This window comes from Oratosquilla oratoria, chromosome 13 (genome assembly GCF_046742065.1).
Source record: "Oratosquilla oratoria isolate Oo_2021 chromosome 13, ASM4674206v1, whole genome shotgun sequence".
Lineage (NCBI taxonomy): Eukaryota > Metazoa > Arthropoda > Malacostraca > Stomatopoda > Squillidae > Oratosquilla > Oratosquilla oratoria.
The window spans coordinates 55,106,266-55,118,765 of NC_134789.1; positions in this window are offsets into that span (position 1 = coordinate 55,106,266).

The window sequence follows — 12,500 nt, forward strand, 5'->3', positions numbered from 1 at the left end:
ACAAGTTATTTGGAAATTCGTTAACAAAAGTGGATAGTGAAAAGGATCTCGGCGTAATTATCAGTAACGATCTCAAATCATCTAAGCAGTGTATTTCAGGCTCTGAGAAAGCAAATAAGATTCTAGGACTGATTGCGTGATCTTTTGACTTCAAAAGCCCACCTCTGATTAACAAGCTATATAAATCGTTAGTTCGTCCACATTTGGAATATGCTGTTTCCGTATGGTCACCGACTCTCATTAAAAATATTGACAGATTGGAAAAAGTACAACGGCGAGCCACAGAACTGATTCCAAACATCAAAAATAAATCATACGAAAATCGACTAAAACATATGAATCTGTTTCCCCTAAAAACGTAGACTCAGAGATGACTTGATACAGGTCTTTAAGATTCTAAAGGGAATTGACAACATCAAAAGTGACAAAATTTGTACACTGAATGAGAATCCGACAAGAAATAATGGTCTCAAGCTGCCAGGAAATAGATTTAATTTGGAAATGGGTAGAAACAACTTCACCAACCGTGTAGTTACTGAATGAAATAAACTTCCTGCAGAGGCAGTGCAATATAGTTCGTTAATAAACACCTAAGCAAGATGCTGTCATGCCTGCCATTTATTTTATATTATTTGTTTGTTATTATTTTTGTTTATTATTATGTGCTTATCATTTATTACTATATATTTGTCAATTCATTATTATTTACTATTTACCTGTTTATTATTTGATTTTGCCTAGTTGTTTATCTTATTTATTATTATTTATATTATTATATTGTTTATTTATCTATTATTATATTTTTTCGCATCCGACCTAGTTATGGACCAGAAGGTCTGTCGGCATGCTCCTCCTTTGTCCTTTGTAATCTTTTGAAACAAATTTGAATTGCCCAAATTATCTCGCATCAGGGTGATTGTCTATAACTTGTAATGCAGGTATGGGAACCAAATGATGGGAATATGGGAATCAAATGATGGGAATATGGGAACCAAATGCTGGGAATATGAGACTCGATCTCGGGGTACTGGTATTTATTTTAATGTATAATTTTATACTTGGGTAGAATGTTAGATTATACACTAACACTGCTATTCCATATTTTTTAAACCAGACTTAAGTACCACTCCAAACTTTCATAAACTTTATCACAAAAGTGATGGAAGTCATACTGGCAACTAATAGGGATGGTGATGATTATTTCGACAATCAAGGGAACTCCATTGGTAGTCTGGAGTCGTCAAACGGTCAAGAACAACTATTGTAATGGAACTCAAATATTTGAGATTGATTTCAATGACCTACTGACCTCTCTTCCACTTAACTCTTTTTATTTTAATGCGTATCATTCCGTCTCCCCGCTTTGCCAAGTTTGAAATTATAATTGCTATTTGACTTCTTGGAAATGAAACTCTTCAGCCAGAGATTAGATAGGGCATAAGACATATGTAGCCTGCGCCGTTTCTTTATCAGTGATTAGGGGCCCTATAATGCTGCACAGCGAGAAAAACAAAATCCTCAGGGACTGTTGATCAAGGGGCACTTGTTCGGGGTGTGGACAGCATTCACCTCCACCATGTGAGCGGTGCTGGCGAAGAAGCATCGGTCTAGCGAGGTCATATTAGAGTCTAATTCATGCCTTGGAACTCGCGTGGAGGAAAACGCATAGAATCAGTACAGAGAAGAATGACCAAAATGATACATGGACTCAGAAATTTGCCTTACTAAGAAAGGCTTAGGCACCTTAACTTACACTCTCTGGAAAGACGCAGAGTGCGGGCTGATCTAATAGAGGTGTTGAAGTGGATCAAAGGCTTTAACAAGGGTGATGCAAACAAGGTCATCATGTTAAAACAAGAGGGCAGAACTCGCAGTAATGGTTATAAACTGGACAAATTTAGATTTAAAAAGGAAATAGGCAAGAATTGGTTTACTAATAGGGTGGTCGACGAATGGAATAAACTTAGTAACCATGTAGTAAGCGCTGAAACTATCAGTAGTTTTAAGAAACGATTAGACAACTTTATGGATGGGGATGACAGGTGGTGATGATTCGGAGCTACCTAGTGTAGGCCTTATGGTCTCTTGCAGTCTCCTTCATTCTTGTGTTCTTACGCGCGCGGGCACACACACACGCAGAGGACTTAAGAAAGTAACATTGCAAATAGTTATTATCCCACTTGAATAAGAAGAAGATGGTGTGTGTGTGTGTGATTCACCATGGTCTTTGGACCACGTGTTGGACTCGTGATCGACAGCTATTTCCCTCCCGGAAGAGAGCTCAGAGCTCGTATATGACCGACCTATAGGTAATGCTGTGACCTTACACGCACAGACACACCCAACTTCCCGCCTCGAGAATTAGAGTAACAACTCGCAGCGCAGCGATACTGAAAATGTTTCAGCCCTGGGCAGGATTCGAACCCGGACCTCCGTAGTGTCAGCCGGGAACTCTACCAATTGCGCCACGAGTTTTTTTTTTGTGTGTGTGTGTGTGTGTGTGTGTGCAAGGCCCATAGGTCTGTCTATATACGAGCTCTTAGTTCTCATCGGGGAGTAGAAGACTTGTTGATCACGAATACGACACGTGATCTAAGACCAGTGAATCACACGAAGGGGAATGGAGTGTTGCTACGCGCTGTTGTGTGCTCGATCGTAAGCTGTGGGATGTACCTTTGGGTGAGACTCTCTTATATTAGGAATCGGAACCCGATGCTTGTGGCAAAATGTTTAGTGGCAAAAACAGAAACCCTACAGTTCTCTTAATATTTACATAAGAATATAATGTTTCGCATCTAGAGGGGAGCACCGAAAATGGGATGGATGGATGGGGTGAAGGGGGTCTTGAGTAAAAAGGGGAATGTCTGTTGAGCAGGGAAATGAGAAGGCAAAAGATAGGTGTGAGTGGAGATTGGTTTTAAATGGACTGTACATTGATGCGGTCCAAAGTAATTTTCCTCACATCCTCTTATTTTCGCATGATGAAACGAGGGAGGAACGCTGTGTAAATTGAATGGCTAGCTCTGCTAGGGATATGCTGTGTCTTGCTGCATTGCTTCTGACCCGGGAAGTGGGCGGGGTCAGGGATGACACTTTATTTACAAAGAGGTAAGATAACGAGCCGTATTCATTAAAATGAAGGATATCCTTGCAAGTATAAAGTAGAAGTATAAGGCAATGCTCTCAAGCAAAAGGTAGAAGTATAAGCATATCCTTCTTTCCATATTCATAATGATTACCTTATACTTGGGAGGATATCCTCCAAGCAGAAGTAAAAGAATGACTCGTATTTCGGGAGCGCCGGGTTACATAGTTACATGTTTGAACGTGTCGTAACTCGTAAGATTTCTGATGTGATGTTCCTGTTTCCCGTACACGAGTTTACTATTGCGTTGGTGGTTGCTGAGTGGAGGTGTGTGGTGATAGCTCTCCTACATTATTTCAGGTAACATTATAAGCATGGCAAAATTACTAAATACAATATAAATAAGAAAATATAAAAAAAGAAACTTTATCCATTCATTCGCATGAGCAATTATGCTATGAACTACTGCATTCACAGTCCGTGATACCGTAGCTTCATTCTATGGACAGATGACAAGGCGCCTCCCCGAGTTTCTTCATTGGGCCGTATTCATAAAAACGAAGGGTATCCTTGCAAGCATAAGGTAGGAGTATAAGGTAATGCTCTCAAGCAAAAGGTAGAAGTATAAGCATATCCTTCTTTCCATATTCATAATGATTACCTTATACTTGGGAGGATATCCTCCAAACGGAAGTAAAAGAATGAGCCGTATTCATAAAAATGAAGGATATCCTTGCAAGCATAAGGTAGAAGTATAAGGTAATGCTCTCAAGCAAAAGGTAGAAGTATAAGCATATCCTTCTTTCCATATTCATAATGATTACCTTATACTTGGGAGGATATCCTCCAAGCAGAAGTAAAAGAATGACTCGTGTTTCGGGAGTGCCGGGTTACATAGTTACATGTTTGAACGTGTCGTAACTCGTAAGATTTCTGATTTGATGTCCCTGTTTCCCGTACACGAGTTTACTATTGCGTTTGAGTTGGCCAAAGCATCGCTCAATTATTACTCTTTCTTTTTTGAAAAGCTTGTTATATTTTACCTCAGCAGGAGATGTAGGATTCCGAAATGGAGTCATGAGACATGGCTCTATCCCATACCCGTCATCACCAAGTAGCACAACATTACGTTTAGTTCTTAATTGTAAACACACTTGTGAATTTCTCCATATCCTCGAGTCGTGCACGGATCCAGGCCAACTAACATCAACACTAGTGAACATTTCTTTGGCATTACAAGTGGCTTGAACATTCAGGGTAGACCGACCTTTTCGATTAATGTACTCATCTCCATGCAGTTTTGGTTTCGGTATCCCTATGTGAGTACAATCGATGACACCAATAGCTGTCGGAAACATATACTTCCCTTGCCATACCTGTTTTGCCTCTACTAATTCGCTGTTGGTAGTTGGAAACTTTATCCATTCATTCGCATGAGCAATTATGCTATCAACTACTGCATTCACAGTCCGTGATACCGTAGCTTGGCTAACACCAAGTTCTTGACCGATACCTTTTTGATAGCCAGGATCACTAAGATAACGCAAACGTATCTTCATTCTATGGACAGATGACAAGACGCCTCCCCGAGTTTCTTCATTGGTGCCTAAAAATCTGTCCGCAAGCCACTGTACATTTTGTTCTTCAAAACGGAATAATATCTTAAAATCACGATCAGGTGTAGGTAAATGGGGCATGTAATGTTTAACATGCCTCACATCCACAAACTCTGCCATCGTGCTGAGAGTTGGACAAAACAACCTTTCACTTCTAACTGTAGTCTGCTACTGACCAGACTCAGCCTTCTTGAAGCATATGCTCTTTATTTGAAGTAAAGGGTCTTGTTTATGTATAACCATTTACTTTTATGCGATTATAAGGTTATGCTTTTGCTCGACAAGTAAAAGGTTTTGCTTGAATTTTTTATGAATACAAGTAGAAGGATTTCCTTCATATTTTGCAAGTATAAGCATATCCTTTTCTTTATGAATACGGCCCATTGGTACCTAAAAATCTGTCCGCAAGCCACTGTACATTTTGTTCTTCAAAACGGAATAACATCTTAAAATCACGATCAGGTGTAGGTAAACGGGGCATGTAATGTTTAACATGCCTCACATCCACAAACTCTGCCATCGTGCTGAGAGTTCGACAATACAACCTTTCACTTCTAACTGTAGTCCGCTACTGACCAGACTCAGCCTTCTTGAAGCATATGCTTTTTATTTGAAGTAAAGGGTCTTGTTTATGTATAACCATTTACTTTTATGCGATTATAAGGTTATGCTTTTGCTCGACAAGTAAAAGGTTTTGCTTGAATTTTTTATGAATACAAGTAGGAGGATTTCCTTCATATTTTGCAAGTATAAGCATATCCTTTTCTTTATGAATACGGCCCAATAGTGAAACAAATGGGTGACAGATGGGGGGGGGGGTGCTTGCCTTGGCTGGTTACCTCCCTTATAAGGGGGAAGAAAGGTCTTAGTATATATGTGTCAGAAGCTGTCCTTAGTTCTAGTCCTCACTCCCGTCCTCACCTCTTCTCTGGCCGTCCCACGGCTTTTGACCCCCGGGGCCTCCCAAGGGAATCGCTCGTAGGGACAGCCGTGTCACTCATGTGCCGCCCAGCTGCGCCGGATCGACCAAAGTTTCCTTGAGGCTCACGGGTGGGACAAAGCCTCATTGAGGAACTCACGTGCAGTACCAGCATCAGTCCCAGTGATCATTTAACCAGAACCTCGCCTGACCACGTGATAATTAACAATGATTCTTTGAGGAACGCAGATGCGGTACCAGTCCCCCATACTCTCTGTCTTTGTGAATCACCGGCATGAGAATGTTTTGCGTCCGACTACTCAGGCATCGAATTTGACCTCGCGCCAATTAGGACGACGAGTTATGACCCGACCCGTGTATATAGAGACCGGACAAAAGCCGAATATTCAGATCGCCTTTGAGCATCACACTGTGAACCTGGATCACTACCCCGTTACTTCCTCACCTCCCCCTCCCCCGCAAGCAGACCAAGTTGGGACACGAAATTCACAGTCGTCACCTTCCTTGCAGTCTCTTCCCCTCCCCATTTTCAAGCACTTGGAGCGAGCCCTCTATTATATTTGGCGTCCAACATTCATTTCTGAATAATAAAAAAAATTCTCCATTTTGCCTTCAAACCAGCCTAACATTTGGCTGCCCAACATGGGGCAAGAGTCCTACCAGTAGGTAACTTCGCAAACTTGGGGGATTTAAAGTAATTTTAGTTTAGAAAATGTATGCCTATAAATTTAACATATTTTAATTACTTGAACTGACTTTGAAGATTAATAATATGTAATCCAATTCCTTCGACCCAAGTATCTCTTTTCACTTCCAACACATGTTAGGAAACGCAACAGATGATGCATCTATTATGTTCTGCAAACACGGCCACAACATTACTGGGGTCGAGGGCCTCTGCCAGGAACCCGAAAAAGTAATTTGTTTTCTTCCAATTCCACTGCTATAATCTGTCACCATCCACCACCGCCACCACCACAACCACTGCCACTACCACCACAACCGTCGACGCCGACGCCACCATCGCAACAACAACACCATTACCATCATTACCACTACCAGTAGCAACAACAGCAACAGAACAACTCTCGACATCTTTACCTCTAAACTTTTGCTGTTTGGTATCGAGATCACGGGAAAATGAATTATCTCTACGAATGTATCACGAATTCATTCCTTGTTCACTGCATTCGTGATCTATATGCTCTAATCAGACAGTCAGCACTTTTGACTTGAGAACGCCCCCTATGGCTTTTGCCCAGAAACAAGACTATTTTTTTCTGTTGAGAGATAGTAGGGTGGCTCAGTGTAGAGCCTAATTGTCCTAAGTGGTATCCTTCAGTTCGGAAAAACAAATCGCCTGGGATTAACCAGAACAATATATAAAAGCACGTCATCAGGCTGAAGGGGTGGGGATGTTAGTCTTGCCACAAGCGAGCAATATAAGTTGTCAGAATTTTATTGGCCGTAGGTGGTTAGGAAATATACACGGGTTTTCCAACATTGGTGTTGGGAGCACAAACGATTACATCATGCTCAGGTCCATTGGAGCATTTGTATTTTTAATTTCTCAACCATCTACAGTCACTCAAATCGTAACCATAGGAATTTCTTGCCTGTACCTGACCTACTATGTCAGCAACATGCATAACTGTCCCTGCATGATACATGTTCACTGTGAATGGTATATTATTATTCTTCACAGCAAAGCTTACTTAGAATTGTGGGAAGAAGAGCTACATAATCTATTGAGGTTTATCCAAAATCTTTCATTGGGACTATAGATTTTGAGTACCATTCCTCAATACCACTGTATGGGAAGAGAGACCTGTGGGGTAGTAAATTCGAGAGGCTAACAGTAAAATTTTGATGGCTCGTAACTTGGGAATTATTTGTCCCAACCAAGATGCGGACGTAAGACAGATTTACCTTATTATTTCTTTCTTTTTCGTTTTGTTCTGGCCTGATATTGCCGGCCATTACTGCGTCGTAACTGTATTCGTCAAATGTCTAGTAGTAGACGATCTCGCTCTTCTTCTTCTGCCTTCTTTTCTTTTTCTTCCTACTCCTCCTCCTATCCCGTTTTCTCTTCCTCTTTCTCCTCTTCCACTTCCTGTAACACTTCTTCAGGGATTTTTGAGAATTGGGGCTCAGAGCCAAGCTAGTTATCGAGAAAGGAAGGAGGGTGGGGGGTCCGTTGTAGGTCCATGTTGGTTAAACCCTGGTTTAAAGGCTGATAAAGGTCATGTATAAATATGTACACGTTTTAAGAGTGATATGTTCTCATGACTACGCCCGTGGGAAGACTGATGCCTCATCATAAGGCATAATGACATAATTATTCATTTTCTCTCTCAGAACTGATGAACGGGCTGGACGAAAGGATAACTTCTAATAGAGTTGGGACACGGAAACTCGCGCCGCAGCGTGTAGAAGCAATTGCTCCTTTTGTAAACGCAAAACAAAGAGAGGGCTGAAAGGTTCTTGAAAACTTAACGAGTGGCTATAGCAAAAAGAAATGTGGGATTTTAGGGCGCTTGCTTCAATGATTGAGGCACCGTTCAAGATGGGTACCGTTAATAGTTCTTTTATAGCGACGGCAGCGTCGCAACCAGGGAAAAAAAATACTTTTTGTTTTTCCAGAGCCATTTTTCATTTTCTCTTAAATTTCACCAGAGCCATTTTTTTAATTACCAGAGCCATTTCTGATACTTCCAGAGCCATGTTTTTGCAGGTTCGATTTCCTTCAAACTATTGGAAGGCTAACTCATTACTCATGTGCATGAGGGTGGAAATGCACGACAAGCCTTGCAGTACACCGTTAGAGTACCATCACTGCCCCGATCCACTTCAAGCCAATCTAGGTTCCACGAGCGTATAGTAGATTCATGCTTTACTGGTTTTCGTTTTCCTTGGCCCTTGCCCGTAGAGTTTGAGTTAGGCTTTGCTGGTCCAGAAGCGGTTCCTGCCGTCAAAACACTCTCCCTCGATTCTGAAAAGACTAAATCTGAGGGCAAACCATCTTCACTCGCTTCACTAGAAATCGCTCCATGATGTACGATCATCGAAAGTTTGGCATGGACGTGACGTACGAACGTAGACCTAACTACCGTAAATCTAAGCTAGCTAACGAATAATTTTTTATTTTTGTATTTTTTATTCTCCCTCCAAAGATCCATATTTATGAATTAAATATATAATTATCAAATGTTCATATTTATACTTAAATTTATTCACTTTCAGTTACTAACCAAACATTTGATTCTATTTTGTTTTCTCATAAATACGCGAACGAGGTTATAAATGGGATTTCCCAGTTTCCCTCCTAGGCCTCGAGCGAGTTTGCATATGTACAGTGTACGTATGCATGCGGTGATGTGGTATTGGGTATGGTGCATTGTACAAGTAGTCAGCGCGTTGATTGGGCAGCTAGCTGCATGCAACCAATGAACTTCCCTGCATACAGGTACCATGCAATTCGCAACTAGCGACATTATGTAGCACGATAGTCGTGTAGAGTCTAGTCAACATGTACTAGTATACGCGCGCATGCAGCTGATATGAAGCTAGTCTAGTTATGCCATTGAACTCTAGCAGCTATACCGCGTACACATACGTACGTACATCAACATACAGTAAAGTTGATTGATGCGTTGCGTTTATGATATCGATTGATAATGCAATGATTGATCACGGGTAAGTTGTGTTTGCTCTGATCCTTTCATCAATGGTGACGGGATTCAGGGATTGCCAAATGATGGATAATGCATGAAAAACGTTGAATCTTGACGCGGGAGCGATTTTTTTGTGGGGGATCGCTCCCGCTATTGGATTTGCGAGAGCGACATTGGAACTTTCCCGAGGGAAATCGCTCGTCGCTCCCGTGTATTTTTTTCGCTGGTCGCAACCGTTCTTGCGAAAGGTGCACTTGTCAAGGCGTACGGGGCAAGATTATTTTGAAGTTTATTATGAGGGAAAGATGACCAGACTTGGATGTTCTGCCACCAGGTTTTTTTGTAATTCGTAAAGACTATGATAAGGGAAAATGGGATCGGAGTTCGAGTCCTGTGTTTCTAGATCTCGCTGAATCATTAATTGTGACGCCGTTACGCGGTTAGTCTCGTAAATGTTGTTGTTGTTGTCACTCCAGTTACAACACTGAGACAACGCTAAGAAGCTAATCACCTTCAAGTGTTCCCGCCAAAGGTATCACATTATTGTGATACAATGTGGTCTTGGATTACGTGCTGGACTTGTAATCGGCAGCTATTACCCTCCTTGACAGAACTCCCACAACCCTCATGGGTAGATCAAGTCGACCTATCCTAGCTAGAGCCGTTTGGGATAGAATGGATGGCTGCATGGAGACTTGGTCGGGGAATCCGATTTTTTCCCTTGTCGTGGGAGTGAAGCGATGCCTATCTCTGCAGCGTATCCTTCCCTATTAACGATGGTGGTATCTATATATTATGAAATGGAACAATTCGAAATTTGGGAATTAAACAGTATTGTCCAAATTAAGAGAACTGTGTGTTTGTACATGTGTTTGTACGTATTTGTTCGTGTGTTAGAAGCTTTCACGCTATGAGGCACAGACTCTGGTCTGTGTCGTTGTAGCCCCCCACGCTAACCACTTTTATTATCTGTACTTAGGTATTAATTTCCAGTGTACATTTAGATTTCATTTTCATGCCATAAACACTGCTTTGAACGTAATTGAATACTCGTATATGTAGGTCTGATAAGGAGAAAGGGTTTGGAGATAGAAAGGAGAAGGAATTCTTTCGGCAGTTCTACTGCTTGGAATATAGGGACAATTGATCTGTAGGTAACAAACAAGTTATATGCGCACAGACATACGCACACACACGCGCATTCACATACATGGAAACACACACACATAATAGCGAACGCACGTACACACATATACACAAACATACACAAACATACACAAAAACACAGACACATACGCAGAGACATACACAAAAAAAGACATATACGCACAGACATACACAAAAACACACACACACGCACACACACACACACACACACACACACACACACACACACACACACACACACACACACACACACACACACACACACACACACACACATACATACACACACACGCACGCTTCTTTGTATGTCCGTACTGTACGGTTACGCATACATGTCTGTAAATGGGAGTATGTTTACAGGTTTTTGATAGGGAGGCAGAATTTTTATACCTGGAGGGACACCACTGTCCCAATTAGTTCCTTGTCGGTGAATGTTTTCAGCCCCCCCCCCCTCGGTGGGGAGGGCGGTACCTATACTACAAGTGTCTATTTAGATCGTAAATTAGTTCTACGTCGTTTGCGGTCTTATACACAGTTTTCCTTTACTTGGTTACCTAGTGGTTTCGACCTGAATTGTGGTCCAACCTGCGGCCGCGGGATCCTTCCTGTCATTGGTTTGCGAAGAATGAAGGGCGATGCGTCATTAGATCGCAGAAGGGATGAGTTTGTCTGGAGTGAGTCATGATACAGATCTTGAAGGCGTATGGGAAATATTTACATCTACCGAGGCTCGGCCTCATAAACAACATTTAACCCTTTCTCAACCGGTTATGCAGATTTATTTTCTCACTTTTCTTGAGTGTGTGAACGAATGTAGTTGTTTGATTTCCCGAACAACTTTTGTGTTATCTGTAATTGTCAGTAAGATGAATGTGAATCGCTGAAACAATTTGCATAGCGTATGTCATAGATGGCGCTGGCCCAAGAACGGAACCTTGGGTTACTTCGCATTTTACATGTTTAAGCCTCGTTTACACTGGGTAAGTTGAGAAGCAAGTCAAGTGTGTAAGTTACTTGCTATAAGTTACTCGCTACAAGTTACTTGCTACAAGTTACTTGCTTCAAGTTACTTGCCTCAAGTTACTTGCTGTGTGTAAACATCTGCTTGACAAAGGAAACATTTTTACACACGCTAAGAGACTTACAGCAAATATTGCACGCTTGACTTGAAGATTTCATCACTTTCATATTTCATTTTATTCATTGCTGTTCAAATAAATAAATATTTATAAATTTTGCCATGGAACCCTTGAAATGTCTTCACGGAATCCTGGGGTTCCACGGAGCACAGATTGAGAACCACTGGTTTAGACCAAGGAAAGCTTCACTTTGATGATGTTTGTTTGCGAATGCGAAAACTGCAGGAGCCATAAACGTTTGTATTGAAAACATCATCCATTAAAGATGGTGTAAAATTCAATAGAAATTATCTGAAATAATGATGTACTAGGGTGAAACTCATGTCCTACCAGTGTCCTGACTAATATAATAGTTTACATATTTTGTTATTACTGGGTAAACTGACTTTAAATTTGGGGACGATGTAGATTTTAATATATTGTAATAGAAAAAAAACAGATTTTTTCTCCCCAGTGCTGGATTGGACCACTGATATGGAACTCCCTGATGACCCAAAAATACTCATAAAATGCTCGGTCGTAGTTTATTATTTCCCTTGTGTTTTTTTATTTTTTTATTTTTAGAATCAAGTGTCTGTGATTTTTGCAGCATATATATGTACACCCTCATATATATATATATATATATATATTTATATATATATATAATATATATATATATATATATTTACAAAGGCAAAGCATGCCGACAGGAGACCTTTTGATCCATATCTAGGTCGGATGCAAAAAAAAAAAAAAAAAAAAAAAAAATCATATTAATAATAAATTAAAACTATAACAATGTAAATAACAATTAAAATACATAAATAAATGCATTGGTATAGTTGAATAACAAACAAACAGGTAAATAGTAAATGATAATAAATTGACATATAACTA